At 35.7% G+C, this 27,285-nt stretch overlaps 1 protein-coding gene across 1 annotated transcript in view; it reads left to right on the top strand.

Moving 5' to 3' along the window:
• KCNT2 (potassium sodium-activated channel subfamily T member 2) overlaps window positions 1-27,285 on the top strand; it is a 128,389-nt gene that overhangs the window by 582 nt on the left and 100,522 nt on the right. The window lies entirely within an intron of this gene.

Here is a 27,285-nt window from a genome sequence, read left to right as displayed (position 1 = left end):
TGTGTTGAAGCAAATTGTGTTTATTCTGATATATTCAAATAAAAAAAAAAATGGAAAATGGTTGGAAATTACAGCATTAGTTAAACAATGGAGAGTTAGAAGATAAGTGTATCAAAGCATGGATTTTATATTCTGAAATTCTTTATATTCTGAAAATATTCTGAAAGCATAAAAAGTGTATTCTGTATTATCCACTTTCTGGTCACACTATTCTTTATGATTTATTTTTAATGTTTTTTTCTTTTTCTTTTTTTTTTTTTTTGGCATGCACTAGTCCTAGCATTTTACACCTACATTTTATATCTTACTGGAACTGTAAAAAAAACCAACAATCTTTCTCATTTCATCAACTGTTCGCGATAAGAGCCTTAACTAAAAGGAACAGAATATTATTTATACACCTCTTTGGATGGCTGTGTGTCGTGGCGCTTTTGCCCACTCTAGTTCAAATTTCCATCAAGCATGGCCCTAACTTCAGTTGTTCGGCTTTCTTAGGCATAAAGTGAGCTTCTGTGACCTCAAATAGGTGGTAGCGGGTAAGAACTCGTGCAAACTGTGGCATCAATTCAGCTTCTGTTTCATAAAATATGGAAACAGTTCTTGGGAAATAGCAGAATGACAGCATAACAGTGTTATAGAGCATGATTATTACTGGCAAAATACAACTCGGGACTAGCAAAAAATGAATAAAATTTGACTTTATTAATATTAGATAAAAGCATGCAAATATTACAAGATTGATCTCTGGCTGCTAAATTGTCTCCATTGATATAAGAGATACGAACTCAGGATTGGAACCGACTGGTGGAAATGACTTTTCAGACCTTCAGGTCTCATCCCCTGCTGGTGCTGGTCACAGTYGTGGCAAGGGTGCACAGGGCAGTTTTTTCCCCACGACATATTCAGGACAGCTCTGCATGAGACTGAGAGCAGAGCACTCTTCAGCTCTGGAAGTTACCGTAGAAGTCTCTCTTGTTACTAGCTTTACCGGTCAAAGTCCATGCTCTAAAATAAAGAATTTTGCTATTATCTATTATACCAAAAGCATATACAGTCTACATAGAAATACTGTCAAAGGCACTATTTAGAATATTAGACATCATTTTAGGAAATACTTAATGAGAGACAAGCAGCCTGTGGGCACTTGCTAATAAACAGTTTATTAGTAGTACAGATTAGTCGCAGGCGTGATATTATACAAGTATGCCATACTTTAATAGCTTTTTTCTTTTTTGCAGCCTTACATAAGGTGTATGAGTTTGTTTTTGATGAAGCATCTTTCTTGTGTCCTAATTAGCATGTAATACAGATACTGCCAGAAGTATTGCTTTTACCCCCTTCAACTGTATGGGCAGTAACAATGAATGAAATGACTGAGCCCTAAAACACACTTGAAGTAGCCTTCTAGAATGGTCACCCAGGGGCCAGTGATCAGGATCACACATTCGAGAGATTACTGGCCCTTCACTTGGGTGCTGAAAGTGATTTTGTAAATATTTCAAGTTTGCTGCAATGTCAGGTTGCTTTCAGTTCCTTGCAGTCCAATTTGTATTCGATACTCAAGTATACCAAGGGTATAAATGGACACCTAGCAGCTGAGGAGTATGTGAAACCTTTCTCCCTTTTCCTTCAGTACCATATGCAGAGCAGTGCACAGCAGTAGCTGCAATGCTTAATTTTCTTACTTTGCTCACCTACTTATCCCAGAATATCTAAGTCTTGAAGAAACTCTTGGACTAAAGGACAGAAGGGTTTTCATAAGGTTTTTTAGCGAGGGTAGACCAGGCACTTCATGGGACAGGAGGACTCAARTCAGCTGTATTGGGGATCCCAACTCTTGTGCTTTCATAAAGACTGACAGACCTTCCTACTTTTAAGAATACAGGTGCCATAAGTTAGTTATATTTTAAAGTTCTTTAATGTACCACACTTAACCAGCTCTTGAAATAGCTTTTCCCATGAAAAACCTTCCTGGCTTTCTTGACTATCAATTTGCCATTTAAAAAACAAACAACAAAAAAACCCACCCCTAATGAAAAACTGATTCAATTGTCATACCAGAGTGGGACAAAAAGTATGAATGAAGCAAAAAGTGTGAATGACTTGACTTGAAAGCTGGGCTTGTAACCCCACAACTAGGAACTGACTGGCAATTGACATGCAGAGACAGTGCTGCCTAACTTGAAAAGCCTAAACTAAAACAATGTTTCAATGTTTCATCTTCTTTAGGACCACAGATTGTATAGCAGTATTTGCAAAGCCTACATAATCTGTGTTTATATAAATCTGTGCACTTTCTCTTGTCTCCCCAGATTGGTTTTTGGTATATACACTGTATCAAAATGAGGTGTATATATACCCCCTCTCTATTCACCCAAGGTCTTATGTCACCAAATCTCAGTTTCAATGACAGTCTGCCAGAAAGTCTTATGGTAGCATTTAGTAATAATTATGATCAAAGCTACAGACATCTACTTTTTAGAACTTATATTAGAGATATTTCAAACAGTTGTCTTACTGAATTTTGAGATCTTACTGGTTGTTTAAAAGGAGGACTTCTTTATAGTATAGTCCTGTTTAAAAGGACTTCTTCTATAGTATAGCTTCCATTAGGCTTTTTCAACACTTGGTTAACGGTCCATTTCTTTATTGAAGTAACATCTATTTCATTGCTTTTGCAATTCTTTCTCAGTAAAATAATTCAGTTAAGGCTAGTTTCCTAATGAGGCTTATAGTTAGCCTCAGTAACAGATGGGTTCTTGGCTGGCTGTGATATTCCGCATACCAGCAAATTGGATTGTATATTATTTTTAATAAAAGAAGTTTCTGTGTGCACAAGAACATGGTGAATCATTGGCAAGCACTTTTTTTCCCCCTCAAAAATTGTATTTTACATAATTCATTGACATTCTTAAGTTGTTTACTTGTATTTGTGAATTAAATCAAGTTTGAAAAATAGTTTGGGCTTTTGGAAGGCTAGATTTTCAAAGGCCATAGTCCCTTTTGAAAATTATGGAGTGAAGCTTGATGCTTATAGCACAAAGGAACCACAAACGTGGAAATTTCAGCAGTAAATCAGAAAAAAATAAGAGCTCTCCCTTTTACTTTGTAAGATTAGATAGAGTTAAGTTGGTAAGGTTAGATTTCTGGGCTGTTCTGAGGCAGTCTCTTTTCACATAAACTTACTAGGTTTTTCACAATATACATTGAACAGCTATTTACTCAGTGATCCTTGTGCATAGTTCTGCCTTTGTAAGGTGACAGAGTTGTGTTCCTGTCGCTATGTTAAATAGTTAAATATGGCCCTGGTTCATGTGAAAAGTAGACGACCATGTGAAAGTTCAACCCCATAGCTAGAGTATATGGCACATAGATGATTCCTGCAGCAGGAAGGGGAAATGCACCAGTTTTCTTGTGGCCGCATGAACATTCCAAACATTGGGCTAGAAAGCAAGAGCAAACCTCTGACTTCTGTGAATCTCACATTTTACTTTCATTAGTCAAAGTATTTGAAACTGAGAAAAGCTGTTCTGATATGTTGAAAGTTTTGAAATATTTGTACTTGACTATCATGATACAATTTTCAGTTTGTCTGCTTGGAGAATCAGCAGAAAGGGAAGGCTTGTCCTGGCCTCTCCCATGCAGCAAACATCCATTTATTCAGTGAGGTTTTACACTTCTTAATTCAGTGAGATTTTATTCAAACATTATTATAACAGTAAATAATGTAATAGAACATTTCAGTTTTCATAAGCCTACTAATAATCAATTCTTAATCTTATTAGTTATGTTGAGAAGCAACACGGAAATATCCTATTAAGTGAAGATGTGTTTAAAAAACATTGCATATTTAAAAGCTTCAGAGAAAGGAGAAAATAGAATATTTATTTAAAATTCTCATGTAAGCTTGGGGTAGATATAATGAAAAGGTTATTCACAAGAAATATTTTCTCTTGTCACCCTATATTTTTTAAAAAAGCCAAGTCAGAGGATACTAATGTAAAGAACTTTTTTATTTTAAAAATAAAAAAGCATTTACAGGCTATGGATAACAATGCTTTTTTGGTAAGGTCAATCATAATGTTCAGTATCTTGCATATCACAACTTTTCTTAAGCCTTTTATGAACACATTTAACTCTAAGTATATTCTTTAGAAGTCAGTAAAGATACAGAGGCAGCATCTGTTTTAGCAGTAAAATCAAGCTAGTCAGGAATGCTCCTCACCCTTGAAATGTGGCTGCTTATACTAATAAACTCTTCAAATTTTGCTTAGTACACCTAGAGCAACTCCAGCTAACCAAACTTTTGAGCAGTTCCCAAGAATGATTTAGCAGTTTGAGCAACCTGGGAATCATTCCCTGCAGGCAGACTGTGGATAGCTACCCTGCATGGGAGACAAGACAGTTTATGGGTGGATATACTGGCATTTTTGTGCCACTTTATAGTGGTGCCTAGGCATATTCAACTTACTGGTACACGGGTAGCCAGAGTGGGTCAAAGTCTGTTATAGAAATAACCTCTGCACTTAGATTGTGCTGATCCTTCTCCCATCCATACAGTTACTTCTCCTGGTATCCTAGATTTACTTCAGTCAGACACTGGGATTATGCAGATAGGGTGGACTGTGTTGTAGGAAGATCTTTGTATAAAGCATGAATTTGTTTATGCTTGATGTCAGCCTTCCTCAAGTATACAATGTGGTTTGTAATCATAGACAATAAGTGGTTTTCATCTTAGAACTCTTAAAAGGGTGGGGAAAATTAGTTCTTGAAGAACAAATCTTAAAAAAACAAAGAGACTCTGGAATACACATTGTGTCAAATTATCGAAACGACTGTCCTATGACCAAGTCATTGTACAATCCTTCATGTCTCTTTCTTACTATTTCACTGTACTGCACATAGTATTTTAGTATTAGGTTATATGTAGACCTAGTATATTCTAGAAAAATCGCTGTGTCACGTATTAAAAATAAATTGGAGTGAAAGCAGCCAAGTGAACACAAAGACTCAATACAATTTTCAAAATCCCAGACAAATCAAAACCTCAGATTTCATAACTCTTCCATTTGCTGTTCCAATAATTTAGTTTTACAACCGTAAAACAAAAATATACATTTCCCAGGTCTCTTTGTTGTACATAAAGCTAGACATATAAGCTAGTGCTAGAAACAATATCTGAAATATATTCCTATATTGAGATGAAAGACTTGAGTCATTTTGCTGCAGTACATACTTACATGATGAAACTTTAGAGCTAAATATTACCTTTGTGAGAACTATACTTACATTGGCTACTTAAAGGATTAAATTAAAATTATGTTTCCTTTCTGATGTTCTTACTACTAAAATGAACATTACCACCTATTTGCAAAGAGATTCAGATAATATCAAACACCTCCACACATGGACAATTGTAGTGCTGGCTGTCATGTTTCCTGGTGGCTTCAATGAGCAGCTCCCAACTGTAAGTCTCAGAAGGCACTTGTAACAGTCATTTGTCAGTGTGAATTACTGAGTAAAGCCCTACTTTTGCCTTTCCAATTGCAAGTCACCTGTGCTTATTAAAAGGAGGATGAAAAACCCACACATTTCTGAATCAAAGTGAGTTAAAATATCAGTCTAAATTCAACTTGCACAAAAGTTCTATTACGGATTCCTCAAAAGAAAATTCTTTTGTGAGTTCCTCAAAATAATCCTCATTCTTCCATCAAGAAATATTTCAGTTTAGCCCCTCATTTCAGAGAATGTTAATTTTTAAGTTCTTCCATTTAACAGAGCTATAGTAAGCTACAAAATAAACATCCTTAAGCAAATATTGTCAAATTTATGTCAATTTATCATTAGAGGTAAATTTTCAAAGTTAAAGTGTTCTAGAAGACTAAATTCTATTTTCAAAGTTTGATTTTGATCAAAATTGCTCATCCTACTTGGTATCTGGCAGACACTATAATACTCTGTGGGGAACTGAAGCAGTTCTGTCCCAAGTGGTTTCCCTCATAATTTTATGATTATTTTTCTGTTGCAGCGAATGATCCTTTTTTTTTTTATCATAGTAAACTTCTTTCTGTGTTAAACCATATATTGTTCTCAGAATGACTTTTCTATAGCAAATGGTAGTATTGATTCATGTTGTGTCCTTTTTATCCTGTAACGGCAAGGAAATAGATCTACAGCCACTTGGAGAATCAGAAGTGTCTGAGGCTTCAGAATACTTCTTTATAATGATATGAACCATTTCAGTGCTACACATTGTTTCTAGTCTGTATTCACCAACAGAGGTATCTTTTTACTGAATTGCATGATACGTACAGTACACCCAAGAACTTGTACTGATCCATTACCCGTTTCATTTTGTTTCCTAGAAGCCTGTACACCACGTTGCCACAATCTCAATATTTGGCGAGAACGCTGCTGAACAACTGTACATGTTCTGCAGCACAGAATGCCTTTAAACAGCTGTTAAAGATTCCAGCCTCCCCCATGCAATCATCTGCTAATTATATTAACAGACAACTTCCTGGTGGGAAGTAGCAGTAAAACAGAAACACTCATTAAGAGACAAAAACAGCATTTATACTTGCAGAGATAAAAACAGTGATGATATTATTTACCCAGAAGTATCTCCTAAAAGACAAACCCTGCTTTCCCTTACAGAGATGTCTATAACAGATGTCTCATGTGGCAAGCCATAGTAGATGGGGCAGGAAAGCCACTGCAGGGACAAGTTATCTACCAAGTTGGCAAAAAAGAACAAGAAGATTTTATCTACTCCTGTGCCTGGACACATGCTGGTTTCATGCTAGCTCTAAATGATAACAATTGTGCACATCCAGTAGCTAGCATGAGCATCACATGCCTTGTAGAGGCAAGATTTGAGTTAGAGTCCCAGCTATGGGTTAGCTCTGCCAGGGAAGCTCTAGCCCTTCTGCAAGTCAAGCCGCTTTGATGTTCTGCAAAGAAAAGTTTGTCCTTTAGCTATAAATGAAGTTAAAATTAACAGCAGTTGACTTTCTTCAAATGGTCTGAAGATATAAAGTTTCTTCAGAGTAGAGCAATTGTTAAAATATTTAATGAGGAGTAAACACTATAAAAGAACTTCATTCCTTTATCATTTTCAACAGCCTAAATTGTTCTAGGGGGTTTTATGTTCTTTTCTCACTTTATTTTGCTTCTCCCCTGTGACTAAAGAAAATAGCAGCACACAGTAAAGCAGTGTTACCAAAGCCCAAACAACTATAAACAGGAGAAAACGCCACCTCTGCCACCACAAACTGAGTTGAAAATGGAAGACCGTGGTAATATTTGTTCCTTTTTGACAGCCCTGTTAATACTCCTCAATATTTCCTGACTCTGCAAGAGTCTCACCAAATTCAAAAGAAGCCAAGGGCACAGGTCAGTTGTCACTGCTGCCTTGTAATTCTCAATATCAAGCACTGACAGTTATAACAGAGATAGACTAAAGCCTAAGCTCTGTACGTGGCTGAATGTATCCTTAGGAAGGGTAAGCAAGCTCTGGCTTTACTGCATACAATGTAGCATTTGCTTACCATCTCCAAATAGTTTAATCACTTATATAAAAATGTCAAACAAGCAACTTCTAAAGAGGTATCTCTGTAGATGTCCAGTTTTTATTGTTATTTTTGTTCCCATAGTAGTTACTTGAGAAAGACAACATGAAATGGAACAAAATACTCCATAACATGCAGATGTTGATTAATCAACTAGATTTTTATAAACACTATTAAGCTCCAAGGAACTTTTTTCACCCATTAAAGGATATCAAGATAATAATCCCAAGAGAAGTGCCAGATATCCAGTATCTTATTGCCATTGAAGAATCCAAATTTTACACATTGAACTCAGATAATTTATTTTTACATTGAGACAGTAGATTGCATGAAAGTTACAACTTAGCTTAAAAAAAGTTTAAAAGATGCAAGCTACATTCAAATTGCATTGGATTAATTTTAAAGATTTAATTAATTCCTGCTTCCCCTTTTTACTGTTATTTGGCACTTCATATATCCAAGTCCAGAGTCCAGGAAAAAAATAAAGTAAATTTGTGCTGACATTAAATACAATGAATTGTGGCAGTTCCCGGTTACAAGAGCTGTAGTAATGGGATTTGCACGTGACCAGCTAAATTTGTCCTTCAGCGTGGTTCTTAGCAATGGGATTTTACCATGACCTCAGCATTATTGCACGTGGTGGAGAGAACAGGACTGGCTGCTAGAGATGTTTCAGAGCACAGAGGGAGCCTTTTCCAAGGGGTCAGGACAGCAGTGCCACTTGGCAATGTCAGGAAAGGCCCTATAGTGAAAAGAGCAAGCTGGAAGTAGCACCTTGTGTGGCCTAGACATTTGACGGTTGCTTATCAGAATACTTAATATCAATTCAGCCAGACCCTAAACTGATCTCTTCTTGTACCCTTGTTCTGCCTGAACAGTCTTAAAAATACCTCTTTAGCTCACCTCATCAACACACTGCTTTGACTTTCAAAGCCACACTCCAAACTTTGTGCTCTGTTGGAAACTTACATTTAAGAAAAAAATAGTTTTTGTACTGAAGAAGATAATTTTAAGGCACCTGCTTAATTATTAAAAAAATTACACAAGTCACATTATAAGAGTTACTCATTATTATTTTGAAAAATTCATACCTGACACAGAACTCTATCACCCATACTGCTAAGGGGTAATGCCACCATCTCTGCTTTCTGTAATGGGAGGTATTACTTAACAAATGACGACAGCTTTGGGCTTTTAACATTTTGTTAAAACATATAACTTAACTTTTTCTTAATCTAATGGAAAGAAAATTAAAACCATGTCTTTTGAAGACTAAATTAATGAGGAAGTATAATAGATGACTGACTAATGAGACAGATGTATTTGAAATTCATGATTACATGTACCTTGTTAGCTGTAAAGACACAATACCAGAGAGATGTTTTAGAGATAAGAATAGCTTTTAGAATTTGTTCTGTGTTCACTGTTTCTAAATCACTACAACTCCCTAATAAAATATGCAATGTTTTATTAAAAAGGGTTAAACAATCATATGCAATGCTTGTACAGTGTGGAAAGCTGCATTCAAAAGGAGGAATGCAGTTTCATACTGCACTTAGATAAGCAAGTATAAGCATACTGCTGTGGTGTAAGTTGCAAGTATCCTATGTATTTTATCCTCTAATTGGATGGTAATATTGAAGCCAAAGATGCTGTAAATACCAGAGAATAAAGACATGTAAGTATTAATGCACAATTATTTTAAGAGTTGGCATCAGCATTTTGTTAAACATTTTTCTCCCGTTGATTTGATAGAACAAATYGAGTCCCTGGTAAACATTTCTCTGCGGGAAACATTCAGGCAAGACACCTACATCATTTGGGATCCTTCGGTCCTTTGAACTTTTTTCTAAATATATATTTTTTGTAGGTGTTTTAAAACATCATCTTTGTGTTTTGTATAACTGCTATAAGTGTGATTGAGGGAGACAAAAAAAAAAGCAAAAAAAAAAGCATACCTCCCAGAATTTCAGGCTAACTGTAAGCTTGGTTTCAGCTCAGGTCATTACTTAGGCTTGCTGGCATGCTAATGGCAACCTCTAGTGTATTGTGGAAGTGTCTGCAGGTCTCGACCCTTTGGCTTTGTAACTTAAGAAATGACACACCTTTTTATAGGGCTACACTGGCCATGGCGATGTGTAAAAAGCAGGCACAGTATCACTTTTTTTTTTTCCCCCCTCTCTTTGTCACTTTTTAACACTTCAGCTATATATGGAATCCCAGAGAACTTCTTTCTAGGCCTGCTAAAGCGTCTGTGAAAAGTTCCAGATATGCTCAGTTTGATTTTTTCCCCCTCCAAATCAGACAGTTCCTCCAGTAATAATTTCTCAGTCTGAAATGAACAGGTATTGCTAATACAATTAAAGTACACGCAAATGAGCAGCTGAGCAGAGTACAGAAAATAGCTTGTAAGCTGCTATTATCATATTGCTTTGGAGGTTGTATTTTGCATCCCAACCTATTACTGATAGAAAAAATGCAGCTTGCAGAAGAAACATTTGCAGAATAAAATTGTATTTTAAAGTCTACTATGTTACTTCTCTTTCTGTGTAATTTAAAACAGATTAAAGCGTAGATCAGTACAAGTTTTTGGAATACAATCCAAAAGATCATGGTATGAAATATTTCCAGTTTATGAAATTTCAAAAAGTAAAATCTGGCATAAGTAGTTTTAGGACTGTTATAAGAGAGAATCATAGAATGTTTAATAGCACTTTTCCTTTAAGAATTCTATAGACAATGACTGGAATCAAGAAAGAGCTAAAAAGCAGACTGTTGCATATTGGGTTATTTTCCTCCTAAATGGAGTTCTTGGGAAGGTGAAAGTGATGAGAATTAACTAGGAATTTATTTTATGGTCAAAGAGTTGCGTACACTTTACCAAATACCTTGACAACAGATTTCAGTATTGACTTTCAGTAAATATGAAGAGAGTATTTTAATTTTTCTATCAAAGTAAAAAAAAAAAAAACAAAAACAAAAAACCCCTCTAAACTGTAACTGAAATACCAAGGTTTTATCTGTTTCATACCCTAAGTGGACTCCTGAGGAATTCTGATCTGTGCAGAGCACTGCATTAGTATTCTAGAAGATCCCTGTCTTGGGCAGAGTTTCCTTCCTTACTGTTCATCGAAATACTATGAAAGTATGAAATCCATATGAAGAGCATTAGCCATTAAAAGCATTCTAATGTGTGTGAGAAATTAAGGGTAAAATGTCACATGTCAAAATAAACTGAGGAAAAAGTGTTAACTTTTTAACAGTAAATAATACATCTTATACTAGAGCTAGTCCTGTTTATTTCAGTGGGAATAGTTATAGGTCAGTATGTTGTTTGGTATGAGAAGGGAATATTTGCTATTCTGCAGATGGCATACCAGGCAATGCAATATGAAGTTTCATGAAACAACTTGTTCCGTACTGTTTTTGAATGTATAGGACAAAAGTCAACTTCTTTCCCTTGTCCCTTATCATTGTAATAAATATAGGCACAATAGGGTCAAACCCAAATATAACAAATCAGAATGAATGCCCTATGAATTTACACAGTTTTTCCCCCCGCCCTCGTTTATTAAATGTGAAGTAATAGTTTACTGTGCTGTGTTAAGTCTCAGTTTTGACAGATGAACATAGTGTTTTAATTTGTTGTTATTTAATATGGACATTCTTCAGGCAGTTTTGAAATATTACTCCTCTATATGTACAGTGCTAAGAAAAAACAAACAAACAGATACCAAAATAGTAGCTGTACACCCTAACACTTGGATTACTTATAACCTTAAGCAACTGCCCCTTTCCAAGCACTGTTGTCTCTTTGCTAGAAGGTAAAAAGGTTAATGCAGGGTTAATGAAATCCAGATATGAAACAGAGCAAGTATTCCTATGATTTCCTTTGATCCTGAATTTGGACTTGGAAACTACCCCAAGCTGGAGATAATCATATTTTTTTTTGAAAAGAATATCCAAATGCAAATATCTGGAATCAGAGATTAGCTTGCGTTTCAAGGAGATAGTGTTTAGGTAGCTAAGAGAAAGATTTGCTCTCTGCTTGTAATACTGCAAGGAAGGATCCTTAATCAAGTTGCATCATTCTCTAGCCATATCCCAAATGCATTAAATCTTACTCCAAAGTAGAACAGAGATTTTGATTAAAAATTACCAAGATAAATTTAAAAGAGTGAAATTACAGTGTTAAGTTGATTCTCAGAATAAAAAAAAAAAAAAACACAGCGGTGATAGATATTTTAAAATTACTCCAGTACAAGCTTATTTATAGTTTGGTGATTTTCAAAGTCATGAAAGACAGTGAGCCAAAGCAGCATAGAAAACTTCCTGCTGGTAATTGATTATCTCGCTTGGAATATACATGAGTTGGAATGTTAGATAAATGCTGAAATACTAGCATAAATAAGCTCTATAAATGTTTAGGAACATGAAACCATTTTGATTGAAGTAGTAAGTGTTCAATTATTATTACTTTCAAAACAAGATTATCTTCCCTCACATAGGGACATGTGAAGTGAACTCCTACTTGTATTTGTAATGTGATTGCACTCTCACTCCCATTTCTAGTGGGGAGGCTGTTCGCCAGTAAACTGGAATAAAGTTATTCTATTGATAAATAATTTTATTTTCTACTGCACAGAGCCACTGAAGGAAAAAAAAATCTGAAAAAAAGAAAACCCCAAACCTCCAGCTAATCTTTTTATTTAAAATCTGAGTCTCAACCAAATTCAAGCAAATGTTTTCTCAACAAATATCTCTAAACCAGTCATTATTTCACAGCTCCACTAATGATAAGCTAGACTATTTGGGGTAGGAGAAAAAAATATTACAGTCAATCATTTTAARTCCAACTGAGTGACTCTTTCAGATTAGCCCATGTAATGTTTGTTTTACACTGTTGTGAGGTACGAGTTTTTTTGTGGCGACATTTCAGAGCTGGAGCATTGAAATAACGAAGCAACCCAAGAAAATACYTTAAATCCAGTCTGAGTAAAGATTTGAACCAGGCAACAGTAACGTATATTTTCCTCTTACCTAAACATCCTTAGAGCAGATGATAACATGTTTAAAACTTAGGAAAAGGGATAATACTGGTCTTCTGCTTTTCCAGTGCAGGCAATGAATTAAGTCCTAAGCTTTCCATAGTTTCTCGGGCTCTTAGTTTTAGTGGTGTGGGAGGGAAAGAAAAAGAAAATACAGGGACGGCCCTCAGGAATTTGAATTTTTGAATCATGCGAACTTGGAAACTCCATATTCTTTTTTCTTATTAAGAAGAAATGTATTTAAACTCTGACAGCAAAGGAAAATGTCTAGAAAAGAATGAGTAGTGGGATATGAGAAAAACTGACATTGAGATGTTACTAAAATAGACATTCTCTTTCAATAAAGGAAAGAGGGTAGAAAAGTGAACACAAAGCAGGGCTGTAGGGACTACTCTGTGCTTATGGAAGATTAAGTGTTAGCCCCCTTGGGATCTCAGCACATATTTAATTTCACTTCCTATGTTAGTATAAGGGGAAAAATAATCTTTTAAAAAGTAGTACTACAACTGAATATTTACTTTTTCATTCCTAATACTACCTTTTTCAATACTTACTATGCAAAGACAACTGCTTATCGTAACTAATGACATTCTTTATCTTCTATTATATATTTAGTCATAAATTTTTAATAGCAAAGACTATTCCTTTGTTTTATGTTTCTCAATGCAAAGCAATGTCTTAATCTACTAGAATTCCTAATGTTCTGGTAAAAATAATTGCTAATAATACAGTTTGAGAGGCATTTCTGCAGTCAGGGCACTAAGAAGTCTTTACTCAGACAAACTAAGCAGTGAATTCTGGTTAGCCTGGCTTTTTGTTYGACTAATCACTCTATTTATGCAGCAATCTGTTGATTTTGCTCTTACCTCTGCCTATAAGCGTACCACGTACTTTGCTTTCTCATACACATTACTGATATAAAATATTATTCACAGAGCAGACAAATGTATTTGTATTATCACTTGCATGCCAGATGACTGTTAGTTTATACAGATAATACAGAATTAAAAAAGTAATTACTAGCCATTTTTATTATGCAACTACACTATCTAGACATCTAATATATGTACCCAGGAACATGCAAAGCTATGACAGCTTTTTCCCCACTCCTTCCCTTCACCAGTAGCCTATTTGGCCTATCTTTGGCCTACTGTTAAAGTAGCCTATCCTGTACTTGAAGTGTCTGTCCCATTTCACAGGAGTCTCCCTTCTGTGACCAGATAAACAACAATCTGGTTAATAAATGCTGATCCCATCTTTAAACTACATTCAGTATAGTCACACAATAGGAAAAGAGTTGAAATATATGGATTTATAGTTCATTGTATTGCAAGGGAATGAACGTAGGTAGGCTGCAAAATGCTTATTCATTGTTGCTGGCCATTGTTGTTTTAGTGTGCCTGTGTCTGGCCTCAAGGCAAGCAAATATTAATTTTATCTCAATTAGACTGCTTTTCCCTTATGAGTGAAGCAACAAGCCCTTGCTTTGCTACATCTGTAAGAGGTCATCTGGCTTATTCAATTAGGATTCTCTCTGTTCTGGCTACAGAAACATTTTATATTCCTTTATAAAGAGGCTTTTATTATACTCCTCTCCCTCTCCCAAGTTATATCATCTTCCTACTCGGGAGATTTTTTCTTCTCCCTCTTTGACTTTAAGACTAATTTATGTTTCTTATATTAAATACATAAGGAGATGCTTTGTTTGCTATAGGCATAATGGTATTGTTACTGTATGTTCTTTCCTAAAGAAAGAAGTTTTGAAAGTGTTAGTGCTATTGACCCTGTTTATTTACTTTTTGGGTTGTTTATTTCTTTTCCTTATTTCAAGTATTTGATTTTGTACCTTCAGTATCAATCTCCAGAGAACCTTTTGAAATGCCTTATGAAAATTTAAGTACATGATGTTCATTTCAGAGTTCCCCCTTATCTATCTTTTCCAATTATCTCATAATGGAGCAGAGTGCTACAGCTCATACTCTATTTATATCTGTCATTTGTTCATTCCTAGCTTATTCCCAGGCTAAATCCAACTTGTAGATCTTGGCATGGGTGCTACCTATTCTTTTTCATCCTTCGTTGACATTCTAACCAGTATTTATCTTCACATACAGAGGGAGAGTAGTTTTTTGTTTGCCATGATGCTACTTATCCACCATTCTCTCTTAATATTATGCTAACAAAAACCCCACAAATTTGATGTCTGGCATTGTAACCTAGTTCCTGGGCCTGGAAGCTTTGCAGCAATACTGCAGGTATGACAGCTGGAATATATAGAACTTAACATGATCATGATACTTGTTAAAAAACATGAGTTGTACATCTGAGACTACTATCCCCATGCATGTTGTTTACATCTACTTAGGAAATGCACATTAGAGCTAAAAATATAGTTTATACAATACCATAGAGTATTACTTACTAAGGCTGTTTCCTGTCTAAAGTATTAAGGTTCTTTCCAATTTAAGTACCAACAGAACTTGATCTCTGAGACAATATGCTTTGCATTTAATTCAAATAAAGTATACATGTACATGAAGAGAAGAAGAAACAAAGCAGGAACAGAAGAGTGCTGGCAGGAAGGCCCTGGAAGTTTGCTTTTGAACCTCATATATATCTTTGAATACAATCCAGAGACCTAATGATCAAGGTCCTAGCACTGCAGGGGAACGTGGGAACATTTCCTTCCCATTTCAGAAAGAATGGAACAGAACTCAAGCAACATGCACTAAGTAGATGTAACATAAGACCGGAAAGTATAGATGGATCAATATAAACCAAACAATGAGGAATACAGTGTACTAAACTGACCTAATTCTAACAGCGTGCTTTTTAGAGAGATAAACATTTACAGGCAACAAAACTAAAGATGCAAGAATGATTGAAAGAAAAAAAAAAGAGACAAAATTACAGTGCTAACTGCCTCTTTGATGCCAGAACAGTGGGTTAGTAGCCTACATGTGCACATATCTACTTATGCAGCTAGAGCTGAATGAGGTATTCAGCTCTTAGCTGTGGGTAACTGTTGTTTCTTCAGAATCACTTTAAACATACGCAGACACACACGTAAACAAAAAATCACCCACAGTAGATAACTTATAAACTCTCCTCTTGGGAATACCGTATTTATATATTATCTTACTTGTACATTTCCCAAACATAACTCTGTAGCCATAAAAAGGATTAATTTTGATTTTATGAACTCAAATGGAAATTGGGAGCTGTATTATGCTTCATTATAATAAGCCATCAGGGTACAGCTCTGTTTCAGTTGACTGTAAATTTACACAGGTGGAATTAAAGTTGTAAGACCTCTAATTCTCTTAAAGGGGAAAGCTCTGATCATATTAATCTTTTGCCAGTCACATTTGGCTTTGTTTATCTAGATTTCCTCTAAAACAGAAGAGTAGCCACACAGAGAGAGCGTTTAGTCAATTATTTAGCAGACTAAATCGGCCCCTAGTCAGTTTAGCAGACCATAGTGAGCGATAAGGGGATGTACCTAAGAGCAGAACTAATACACACAGGTAGTTATCTTGATATAGCCTTACTCTCATATGTTCTTTTCTTTCGCCTACATCAACATTCCTTCCATTCCCATAATTCTCTCTTTTAACCCTACCATCAATACATTTATTACCGAAACAAACAAAAAGTTTCTATAGATACCGAGTGTTCTTGATGTTCTGAAATGCTGAGACTTTTACATTAGTCAGCAGTATAAAACCTTATCATGGACAGTCTAACGGATGCAATGATTAGAGACAGCAGAGGAAGAGCTGTACTTTCTTAGACTGGAGTAACTTGTGTTTCTGAAATAGGCTTTGATTAAATGATTATCACCACTATCAAGCAATACATTCTGCTAAAGCTACTCCTGTAGGAGCTCTAACAGAAAATGTGACTGAAACATGAATTTCCATAAATTTGCTGGGAAATATATTTGATGCACCTTAAGATCAGTGTTTAAGAATTTAGCCTAAAATAGATGATGCTTTCATATACAACTAATCATAAACAGTTATGTAAGATACATAATAAACTTGTCCAGAATTTTGAAGGAGACCAAAAAAAGTGAACGAAACTAACTAGTTTTTTTAAATGCTGAATTCATAAATATATGTTTGCCAATTGCAAAATATCTTAGTGGATATGCAGAAGAAAAATGCATTATGGTTAACAGATACTCTACAGAATCAATGGAAGGTTTTCCTAGAAGATACACTCTCTAAAGGGATCAATAGTGGAAATACATATATAACCAGGAAAAGTGTTAGTGGTAATGTGTACAGCAGTTTATTATGCCAAATCAAGCTTTTATTTTAAGCATAATTATAGATAACAAATTTCAAAATAAAGATTAAACCATAAACAACATATGTTATCATATTTATGGATGCATTGCCGTAAGCATCACACCGTTCAGTTTCCAGAACAAAAGTTTTGGTTGTCATTTCCCCATCCACCCTTTCCTTCCATTATTTTCATTCTCATCTGTAATAGTGAGCCATGGCCACTAAACAGAATTGATCATACACTTTGTGACAGCAAGTTTATGCCAAAGTAATTCTTAGCACTGCTACAGAAGGATGGTCTAAATCATCACAAATCAGTCCAATAATTCCACCATTCCGGAGCACCAGCTGTTTCTTTGCATTGATTATGATAATCACAGAAGTGAAGGAGAGCAGATCTGAAATCATCCATGAGTAGAATATCCCTTTTGGGGAATACCACATTCATCACCTGGTTTGCACTGGTCATAAAAATCATAGACTAACTTTACAGTACCTCACAACTATCTTTTAAAACACTCAGCACAAGTCCACCTTAGTGGTTGACAGAAACTCTATTTGTTTGCATCTAATTCATACACCCTGCTTTACCTTGTAGCATACCAGAATTCACCAATCAACACTGGATTCGTAAGTTTAATCACAGCTGGCAGGAAATTGCATTGTTGAGTAGTAGACAGACCAGTTAATTACATATTGATAAATAATCAGCCATCTAGTTCTAAACATGACTCAAACAGTTACTGCATCTGCAAAACAAAAACTGCCAATATGACTTTCCTGAAAACCTCAAGTAGCTGATAAATATCAAATAGATGGTTCACTGAGGACATGCATCTAAGTATTCTTTTATGATTTTGCTGCTTCTGTTAGGAGATCCTTAGTCTACACTAAAAGACTTTCTACTGTATTTTCTTTAACTGGAGATAAGTATTACTTGCAAGAGTTTTCTCCCCCCCCCTCTTCCTTCTCCCCCCTCTTTCCTTTGAGGGAATTGTGTGATTAAAGTTCAGAGGCATCATATTAGTAATGCATCATAGGAAATACAGAAGGAATTTCCCTAGCTTCACTTTGAAGCTAGGTTATTAGATTATCCGCAACTGCATTATGTTCAGATGTTACTTTCTTCAGGTTATTACTTCTGCACAGATGGCATAATTATCTGCACATCAGGTTTATAATTGTTTTAGAGCAGTAGGGCAAGCTTCAAGCTTCAATTGTCCTGCAGATACCAGCCACAGACATTTTGTGGGGATTGCGCCARGGGGAGGGGGAAGGAATCAAGTTTGCCTTGGTTTTTATCTTGAAGAAAACAGCTTTAGAAAGCAGAAAAATGCAAAGACTCCTGTCAGTTCAAATGGACCAGAGAAGACAGATTGCTTAGAGAAATCTGAGCGCCTACCTTCTCTAACAAAAAGACTTTTCAAAGGGAAAGCAGGATTTTGACATAACATGTTGCCATTTTTACCCTAACTCAGAATATTTTGTTTCTGAAACTTACTAAATTGACTTAGTAAACCCTGAAAATGCATTTTGAGACAAGTCTCCTGAAATTCATTTCTGACTTGACATAATTATGCTATGCATTTTTCCAATAAACAGTTGGTTATAATAGAACAATACCAAGCATAACTAACATAGTACCATGAAAACCAAAAGCAGAAGAGCCAGCAGGCATAAAGTAATAATAAAGCAAGATAGTAATAGGAAGGAGGAGAGCAAAGGTGGGGGGAGAAAGAAAAAAAAAAAGAGAGGGGGAGAAGTTTTTGGAGCTGTATTAGAGAACCATCAATGTATCTTCTCAATCTCACACTGATCTGACAGTTTTGCTGAAGGTACACTGTGGAAGTGAAGTGGAATAAAAATCCCCCATATATCTGTCAAAAGACAGTAATGAAATATTTGAAGCAGTGAGGACATGTCCTAGCGTAAATGTACCACACCTTCACTTTATACAACTCTAAGGGAAACCTTTTTGTCAAACTTGAGAGGAAACTGGGATAATGTTAAAGGTAACATATTTATGACTCAATTATCTTGTACACTTAACTGTATTTTGATTAAAGAAAAAAACAGGTGAGCAATATAATCTGCAAGTGTCAAGCTGCCTTGACTCAAAGGTGCTGGCCACAGATAAAGTAAACTATGTGTTAGTTTACACAGATAAAACGCTATATGTAGTAAAAGTGCAGACAAAACTGTTGTAGTTGCATTTTGTATGAATTTGAACTGAACGAGCAAACTGAAGTCATTTATGCAGAACACAAAGGCAACTAGTATGTCCCTAAAGCGAGGATCCACATTTGCATCCTTCCCAGAATTTGATTCTTCAATATCTGATCCAAAAAAGAGGTAAATGGTAACAAGAGTTTGGAGTGATAGGCTGTTATTCTGTTGGATTTTTTCCCCTTTGAAATCAGGTGCAGCTGACGTCATTGCATGTTTGTTCCTAATTGGAAACTGACAGGTATTTATTCTGTAATTGAAAGAATTTACTTTAAGACTAACAATATTTTTGTTTTTAACTAAACATTGCTATACAAGTGTCTGAACATTTAATGATGCTAAAGATAAATCTAGCCACGTAGAATTACCTGTTTAAGTGTATTCCTTTTGATTTACAACGAAAATAGAGAAAATTAAATACTTGCTTCTAGCCTTCTCCAAAAGGTGTACACCATGCTCCCAAATGGTACTGAAAAGCATAGCCTTGTTCTCTAGCGTAACGCCAATAGCTATTAGCAGAGCTTTGCTATGTGATTTTATGCTTAAAAGCTTTAATATTTCCAGGTGCTGTACTTAGCTTAATAAGCTCCAACTTATTTTCCATACACTTACAGAACATGCTACATGATTACAAACATCATAAATATTTCTAAGACATAATACATTACACTTCCATATTTTAATCCATGAAATATGTTTTTGTAATTGTACTAGGTCAAGTTTTCTCTGCAATTGAATGAAGCCATTGTGAATCTCATCCATTTTCTTTTCTCTTTCATGCATTCTTTAGTGCTGCAGTCGCTGCCAATGGGTTCTAACTAGCCTACTGATGTCACTAGTCAAGGGAATAATTCCCGTTAATGAACATGAGTAGTGCTAAGAGATTTCTATTTCCCAAATCAGTTATAGGCCACCAACAACCACGCAAAACCCCACTATATTAGAAGCAAACAGGAGATAAGTACAGTCTTTTAGTGACATGTTTTTGTATGCCGAACACAAGTAATACTCCCTTTCTGAAGTGTTCTGTAATCAAGTACATAGATAATGCAATAACTATTGATCAGCACAACTTAAATGAATCAAATTCATCACAATCCTCCTGTGTGAAAGACTGTCATATATAAAAACTTCACTTAAAGCATCCTTACATCACTTCAATCATCCTTGCTTCTAATTTTTTTAAGCATTTGTTTCTTCAACTTAAGCACTCATTTATATTCAAACCATTCATAATTTTGTCTTAAGTCTGCATAATCATTTCTGTGACCACCTGTTCTTATCGTTGTCTGGATAATCTCCATGACGATGTCCCTCAGCATTTAACTGCTAGCTCTATAAGAGAATGGAAAAAATAAATTGAAAGCACATAAACTGAAACTAAACACATAAATCTAGTATGAAATAACTTCATATGTGAAGTGTTACAGATAGAGGCGATCCAATGCTGTAACTGTCATCCATCTAGTTTGTAGCACGTACAGGGAATATTTTAAATACACTGACACTATTAAATTTGATTGCCTGACGAGAGCTCCTTAAAGGGTCATAGAGCACAGACAGCATAGCACCAAAATACCCACATGACATTTATGCAAAGCTACAGGGTTCATTGAAGCCTYGATAATTGCGGGCCATGCTAGTGTATAATACTAGAAATAGAAAATTAATCAAATAACCCAGGAAGGGAGGCAAGAGAGGCTTCTCAGAAAGCTCAGATCTTTCAAGATCACAGATTGATGGTTTAGCAGTAGTAAAGTCAAATATCCATGGCATAGGCCAGCGTTTTGATTGCTAGAAATTCAGATGGAAAGGAATAACTTTCAGTGTTACTATTAAGCTAAAAGATAAAGTGACTTGATAATATGGATAGTTTTGACTAGAAGTGGTTACATTTGTTCCTGACAAATTGCTAAGACAAGTGGAGATGCTGGCTTGCTCTTTGAAGGAGAGATCAAAGCTAAAGAAATGGATTTTGGAATTGTTAAAGAAATGTAATTGCTGATGCTATGGGAAAGAATGACTTCTCTCAAAAAATGAAAGAGATAAAAATGAAAGAAAGAACTTGACCAAAGGCAAAAAATAGTGAGAATAGTGAGAATTTGAAGAACAGAGTGTTGAAGAAAAGAAGCTATAGAAGTGAGTGTGTTATTTCCTCTAGGTTTTCAAACAAAAAGTAAAATTCCGTAGTATGAATTTGGGTTATCTGGACAAGCTACATCATACTATGCTTGCCTACCCATCTCAAAAGAGATGAGTCAACAAGCAGAAACACTGTTATTGTGTGAGAATAATCCGCCACCTTACACTTGCTTTAGAGTATCAGCAAGGAATAGGGACATGTAGTTGTGATACAGAGGAATACAGCATGTTAGACACACGCATCCTCCTCCTCACAAGGCAGTTTGTTACTCGTGAATCACCAGCTGTCCTGTTGCCTATCATAGTAAGGCAACCTTTTCCTTCAATCAGAAATTAAATGTTTGTTGAACAGTAAAGAAGAGTTRGTACAGAAAAATAAATCTCAGTAAAACAAGAGAAGCTATCCTAATGAAAATGTGTTTTGGGAAGAAACAAAATATAAAGAAATGGTGTTCTGCAATGAGCTACTGAGATTTTCACTCCTCCAGCAACTGCATAGTTAATCCAGATTGACTGTGGTTGCTATGTCTAACGCACAGAAATTTAATAAGTGTCTTTTTGACAAATAGTTACTAGCTCTATTAAAAGATACATACACACACGCAAACCACCTCCCCCAGAAGCATAATAAAAAGCCCTAAAAGGAAAAAACAAACAAACAAAAAAATCATACAAGCCAAAAGCAACTAAAAAGCACCACAGAATCCATAAGGACAAGAACCTCTCACAGAGCACCTCCCCTTCCATGCTATGCACATACATCTGACAAAGTTACATATAACTTTGTAGGATCTTAATCAAACACATGAAGCATAGTTCATTTTTCAGAGAGTTCCATGGTATTCAGACTTGCATAATTAAAAGGGCTCAACATAAAATGATTTAAGTTGCAACAGCTTATTGTTGTATATATCTTACAGGTGGAATACTTGTGCCCAGAGGTTAAAAAAAGTAAATTTCATGTGCAGTAAATYCACTTTAAGAAAGCATGCATGTGCTGTTTTACTCCCTCCCCCAGCCGTTTAATAAAACTTGTCAGCTTTTTTCCTTGTGTGTGTATATATATATATATTTTTTTTTTTTTGCTAAGTTTAGCTTACAAGTATACTTTTCCTTAGGGCATCATTTATATTTGATGTATTAACTTTCCACCTTAGGCAATACATTTTACTTTCTATTGCAGATCTATGTTATTTGTAGAGTCACCAAACTAGAGATGGCTTTGAGATTTCTTTTCCGCATAGTAACAATTTTCTGTAAGTTTTTTTCCCCCCCTCTCCTCTCAATATAAACGTTTCTAAAGAGAGGGAATATAGTGGCAGATTCACTGACTGTTGCTGCACCATCACAGCCATGGTGATTTTATTTTGTTACTGATTTTCATGTATGCACGATGGAGAGGGTAATTTCCTTTTTAAATTTTCAAGAGAACTGCAACTATTGCAAGAGCAGATAATGGGATATTTAATGAGGAATAAAGCTTCTTTTTTATTTAATTGAAAAGTATACTACCCAACACTAAGTCACAATCACTTAGTCTTACCCTGGAAAATTCCAGCTTAAAAATGAAATGGTAAAGTACATACAATGATATTTTGCAGAGCATGATTTGGAAAGTAGTTCCTCAATCTCTCTACCTTTATAGTATTAGATTGCTGCCACRTACTTGCACAAGTCTCATGAAGATAGTCACTTGCCTCAGGTACATAAACTAAAAAGGTCCATGAAGCTGAGAGAAGAGAAGACTGAGAGGGGATCTGATAAACATGTATAAGTACCTGAAAGGAGAATGGAGGGAGGAAGGGACCAAGCTCTTCTCACTGGTGGCCAGTGACAGGACAAGGGGCAATGGATCTAAGTTGCAACACAGGAAGTTCCATCTCCAGGTGAGGAGGAACTTCTTGACTGTKAGGGTGACAGAGAAGTGGAACAGGCTGCCCAGGGAGGTTGTGGAGTCTCTTTCTCTGGAGGAGGTCTTCAAAACCCACCTGGATGTCACCCTGTGCCACATGCTCTAGGAGTCCCTGCTGGAGCAGGAAGGTTGGACTAGATAATGTCTAGGAGTCCCTTCTAACCTTGAACATTCTGTGAAGTGGGTGTGTGTGCATGCATACGTGCATGTGTGTGTAAAATAAGCACATTACATATTCTAAGGAAGGAAAAATAAGCATTTTTACAGATAATGGCTAACATTTTTAGCATTTTGGCTGCTGAACCATTACATAAAAAGTTTGCTTATAAGAAACGTGTGGTAGGTTCAAAATTTTATTTGTGCAACCTGAAAAATTCTGCATAGCCTATTTTCTAGGTGCTATCTTTGTTTTGTTTTTGATCGGAATAGACACTGCTTTTTGGAAAAGAGATAACAATAAGATGTGTTTGAGTGCACATATGGTTCCTAAAGCACTGCATTTTTCATGCGGAGTTGATTCTTTATTCTGTCATTTGTGGGTAAGCTGAACTCAACACATGCAATTTCTATCTCCATTAATACTGATTCAGGCAGAATTCATATGACAACACTTATCTCTCTGTGAAACGATGAATTATGGGTAGCATTTTCTAGCTACATGTCAAGTGTGGGTATGTCCAGAAAAGCTTCACTGGACAGATTAATTCACATTTGCCAATTTAGAAACTGATTTTCAAAACAACCTTCCTGTAAAAAGAAAAGATTCTCACATGCAGATATATTTATAGCATATAGTCCTTGAGTATAAAGATAATAAAATGTTTTTGTCACAGTTTATATTTGAACTGGGTCATTAGACTGCATGCTTTTCTAGAGTATTATAGCAAGAGTTTAAAGAAAATAAGAGATAATACTAATTACTATAGAAGATACAGCAATTATTAGAAGGTACAAAACTTACCAGATATACTTTTATAATGTTAAATATGGTAGAGCATCTATATTTTAGATTTTCAAACTCCGAATACAGAGTCATGGAATTTGGAGGGGAGGTATCTCCCTTTGCACTTCTTTATAACACTGCAGTGCATAGGCCAGACCTAATGTCTTGCGTCATCACATCATGAGTGTTGCCCAAATCCCTCCTAGGGTCCTTAGTGGGACAGCAAAATAACCGGCTAAGGGACAGATGGAAGTACTGGCAGCCGCACTGGTGTCTGCCCTGACAGGCTGCTTCTCTGGGTGTGGGTGCATGAAATACTGCAGAACTACATGATAATGTCCTACAAAATGAAGATCAGAGATCATTTTGTCCACCTTGATACAATTAAGTGACATTGCATAATGCCATTCTAGTTTTAAACTTAAGATCATATTGCATTTTTGTAAACAGTAATAAAAATTGAATAATGCAGCTAGGAGAATAGTTGGCAGCAATTTTGGAATCTTAGGGCAACAAGAATAAGGAACACAGTACAGATGAAAACATTAATCTTGCAGTTRGTGTTTTAGAATCTCATTTGGATATCATTTAAGCTTAGTAAAAAGCAGTTCAGACTAGTCGTAGCTTGGATAATAAATTCAAGTTTGAAACAATGCAATTGCAATTCTAAAACTAGTAAATCTGGAATAGTTAAGTCAACAGGAACACCTGGGTAATATCTTCCTTATATCCAACAAGAATAAAAGGAAAAGTTATTTGATTCACCATTGCAAGAAAATGTTTCTTTTTATAATGAGGGGAAGAATTAAGGATAATAAAGCAAATGCAGCTATTAGATCTTAATTTAAAACCTGTGTACTTTCCAATCATGTCATTTTAGTACACTGCATTTTCACTTGGCATGCTTAACAAGACCCACAGGGGATGATGTGCCGCAACCCAGTAGCTGTTCCAGCTCTGCCTGGTTGATGGTGGCACAGTAGGCAACGGGGTCTGCAAGAGTAGAACGCAAAGGTAGAAGGCAAAACCCCAGTGGAAGTGTTTCACTACCTCTCAGAACTCAATGTTCTGCAGTTCTTGACAGCTGAATGACTGAATATTGGCAATGTAGTACAAGACAGGATTATATGGGCCTAATTCCTAGGAACTATTGAAAAATACTTAGACTCCTCGTAAAAGAATGATAGCTGCTTATTATGAGCAAATAGATAAAGATGATGATCTTAAGCTTATCACTTCAATTATTTCCCATTATTTGGAAATCATTTTTAAGAGAATGCACCGCCATATTACAAATGTTAGATTGTATCAGCGTAGCAAATAGCTCCAGTAAGGAGCTAATTAAAAAGTGTCCTAAGGTATTCAGAAAAACATTATAGTCTTGATCTCCCAAACTCCATTGTGTCATGCTCACACTACAAAGATGGACTACCAAGTTAGGAGGCTGCCAGCTGCAAGAGAAATAGCATCTCTTGTCTTTCCAATGAGTGGAAAGAAACAGGGCTCAGATTAAAAATAAATAAATATCGCTACTATTTGTTTTGGGTTCCTGTCATGTAGCCTAGAGAGGAAGTAAAAAGCCTCAGAACTTTGTTTGCTCAATGTGCACCATGACCTGTGCCAGAGAGCAATTTCCTACCAGGAGCAAACAGAAGGCTTCCTCAAGTGCCATTACTGGCACTTACTGCCATTTCCTTGGGCACAAGAGCATCATTTGGCAAGCAGTCTTGCTCTCTTGTATTGATCTTGAAGGAACAAATAGGTCTGGAAAGTCAAATCTGTTAGCGTGACTATTCCCATGTGCAGCTTTATACAAATCCAAGTTTTGGGTTCAGCTCTTTGAAAGAGAGCTCTAATAAAAAAAGCCTATTTCCTTTTTCTCCCACTGTAAAATAGTGAAACACTCAGACAAAACACTTCATTTTAATACTTAAAATGCATCTTTAAGCACTTCATCTACATCCCAGATAAAGGAACTTTCAGTCATTTCAAGTTTGAAATTTATTGGGATTTCACATAGTTTGAAAAATCCCAATTAAAAAGAAAACAAAACCAAGAATATTGTGAATATATTACAAGGCTCTCTCTTTCAGGAAAAACAGTGTGGAATGCCCCTTTCAACAAAGATTTAAAGAAATAGTCACAATTATCTCTAGATTGACTCTATTTGTATAAACGACATCTTTTCTTAATTCCAGAGTGAAAAAGTAGAGCACAGACATTCTAGCAGCTCTCAGTATACACACAGTTAACAAAAAACCCCAAATCGCCCCCCACACACACTCAGCACTTAATATTACTTTGAAAGGKTTTTTTCTGCCAAATCTGCTGCTTCCTTATAAAAGGAAGGGCAATTTTTGGATGTGAGGGTGTAAGGTAAGATTTTTACTATAGTAAAATATGAGGCTATTTATAATGTCATTCTAGATTCAATAGAAAAGCACAGGCAGAATTAGCTAAGAAACTCAAGTTTTTACTGCAGACAGATTGGCCCCAATTGTTTACAGTCATGAGAAAATCCAAAACAAGAAAAACCCACTTGACTGTTCTTGACATGCCATAATTTTTTGCATTATATTCAAATGTACTACTCCAATTACACTCTGGCCCAGTTCMACCAACATCATTGTTCTGTTAGGTTTAAAATAGGAAGGACCTCTTTAGCTGAGAGGTAATTAAAAAAAGCCTTTAAAAAGTCTATCTTTTAAAAGAGAATAGGGTGCTAACAGTTGTTTTTGTCAAAGGTCTATCAATCACATTTATCCCTTTCTAGTCAGGAAAAAAAAAAAAAAAATCAATAAAGCATAAAATCCTTCTTCAATTTCCAAAAGCAGCTCTCCATAGAGTACTTGATACCTATTGCAGGAGGGTTTAGCTGAGCACATTCTTGTACTTGTTTCTCAATGGGAGGAAGGTAGTCAGGGTGGAGTGGAAATCAAGTGTTTCTGTCCTGGTCACCAGCTTGATTCCTTTTCTGATCAGGGAGGACTGAATTACTTTAAAAAGTAAACCACAAAATCTATGGAATTTAAAAACCTATTCCATAGTCCAGATGATGTGCGTACCTTGATCTTCACTTAAGCCATTTCATGAAAACCATTTACCTTTGTTTGGAACTCAATTTCAAACATTTATTCTGTTACAGCAA

The sequence above is a fragment of the Nothoprocta perdicaria genome, unplaced genomic scaffold, assembly GCF_003342845.1.
Source record: "Nothoprocta perdicaria isolate Ctin4 unplaced genomic scaffold, notPer1 scaffold_34, whole genome shotgun sequence".
Lineage (NCBI taxonomy): Eukaryota > Metazoa > Chordata > Aves > Tinamiformes > Tinamidae > Nothoprocta > Nothoprocta perdicaria.
The sequence above is the reverse complement of the archived record's forward strand: the minus strand, read 5'-3'. Positions and strand labels throughout refer to the sequence as shown.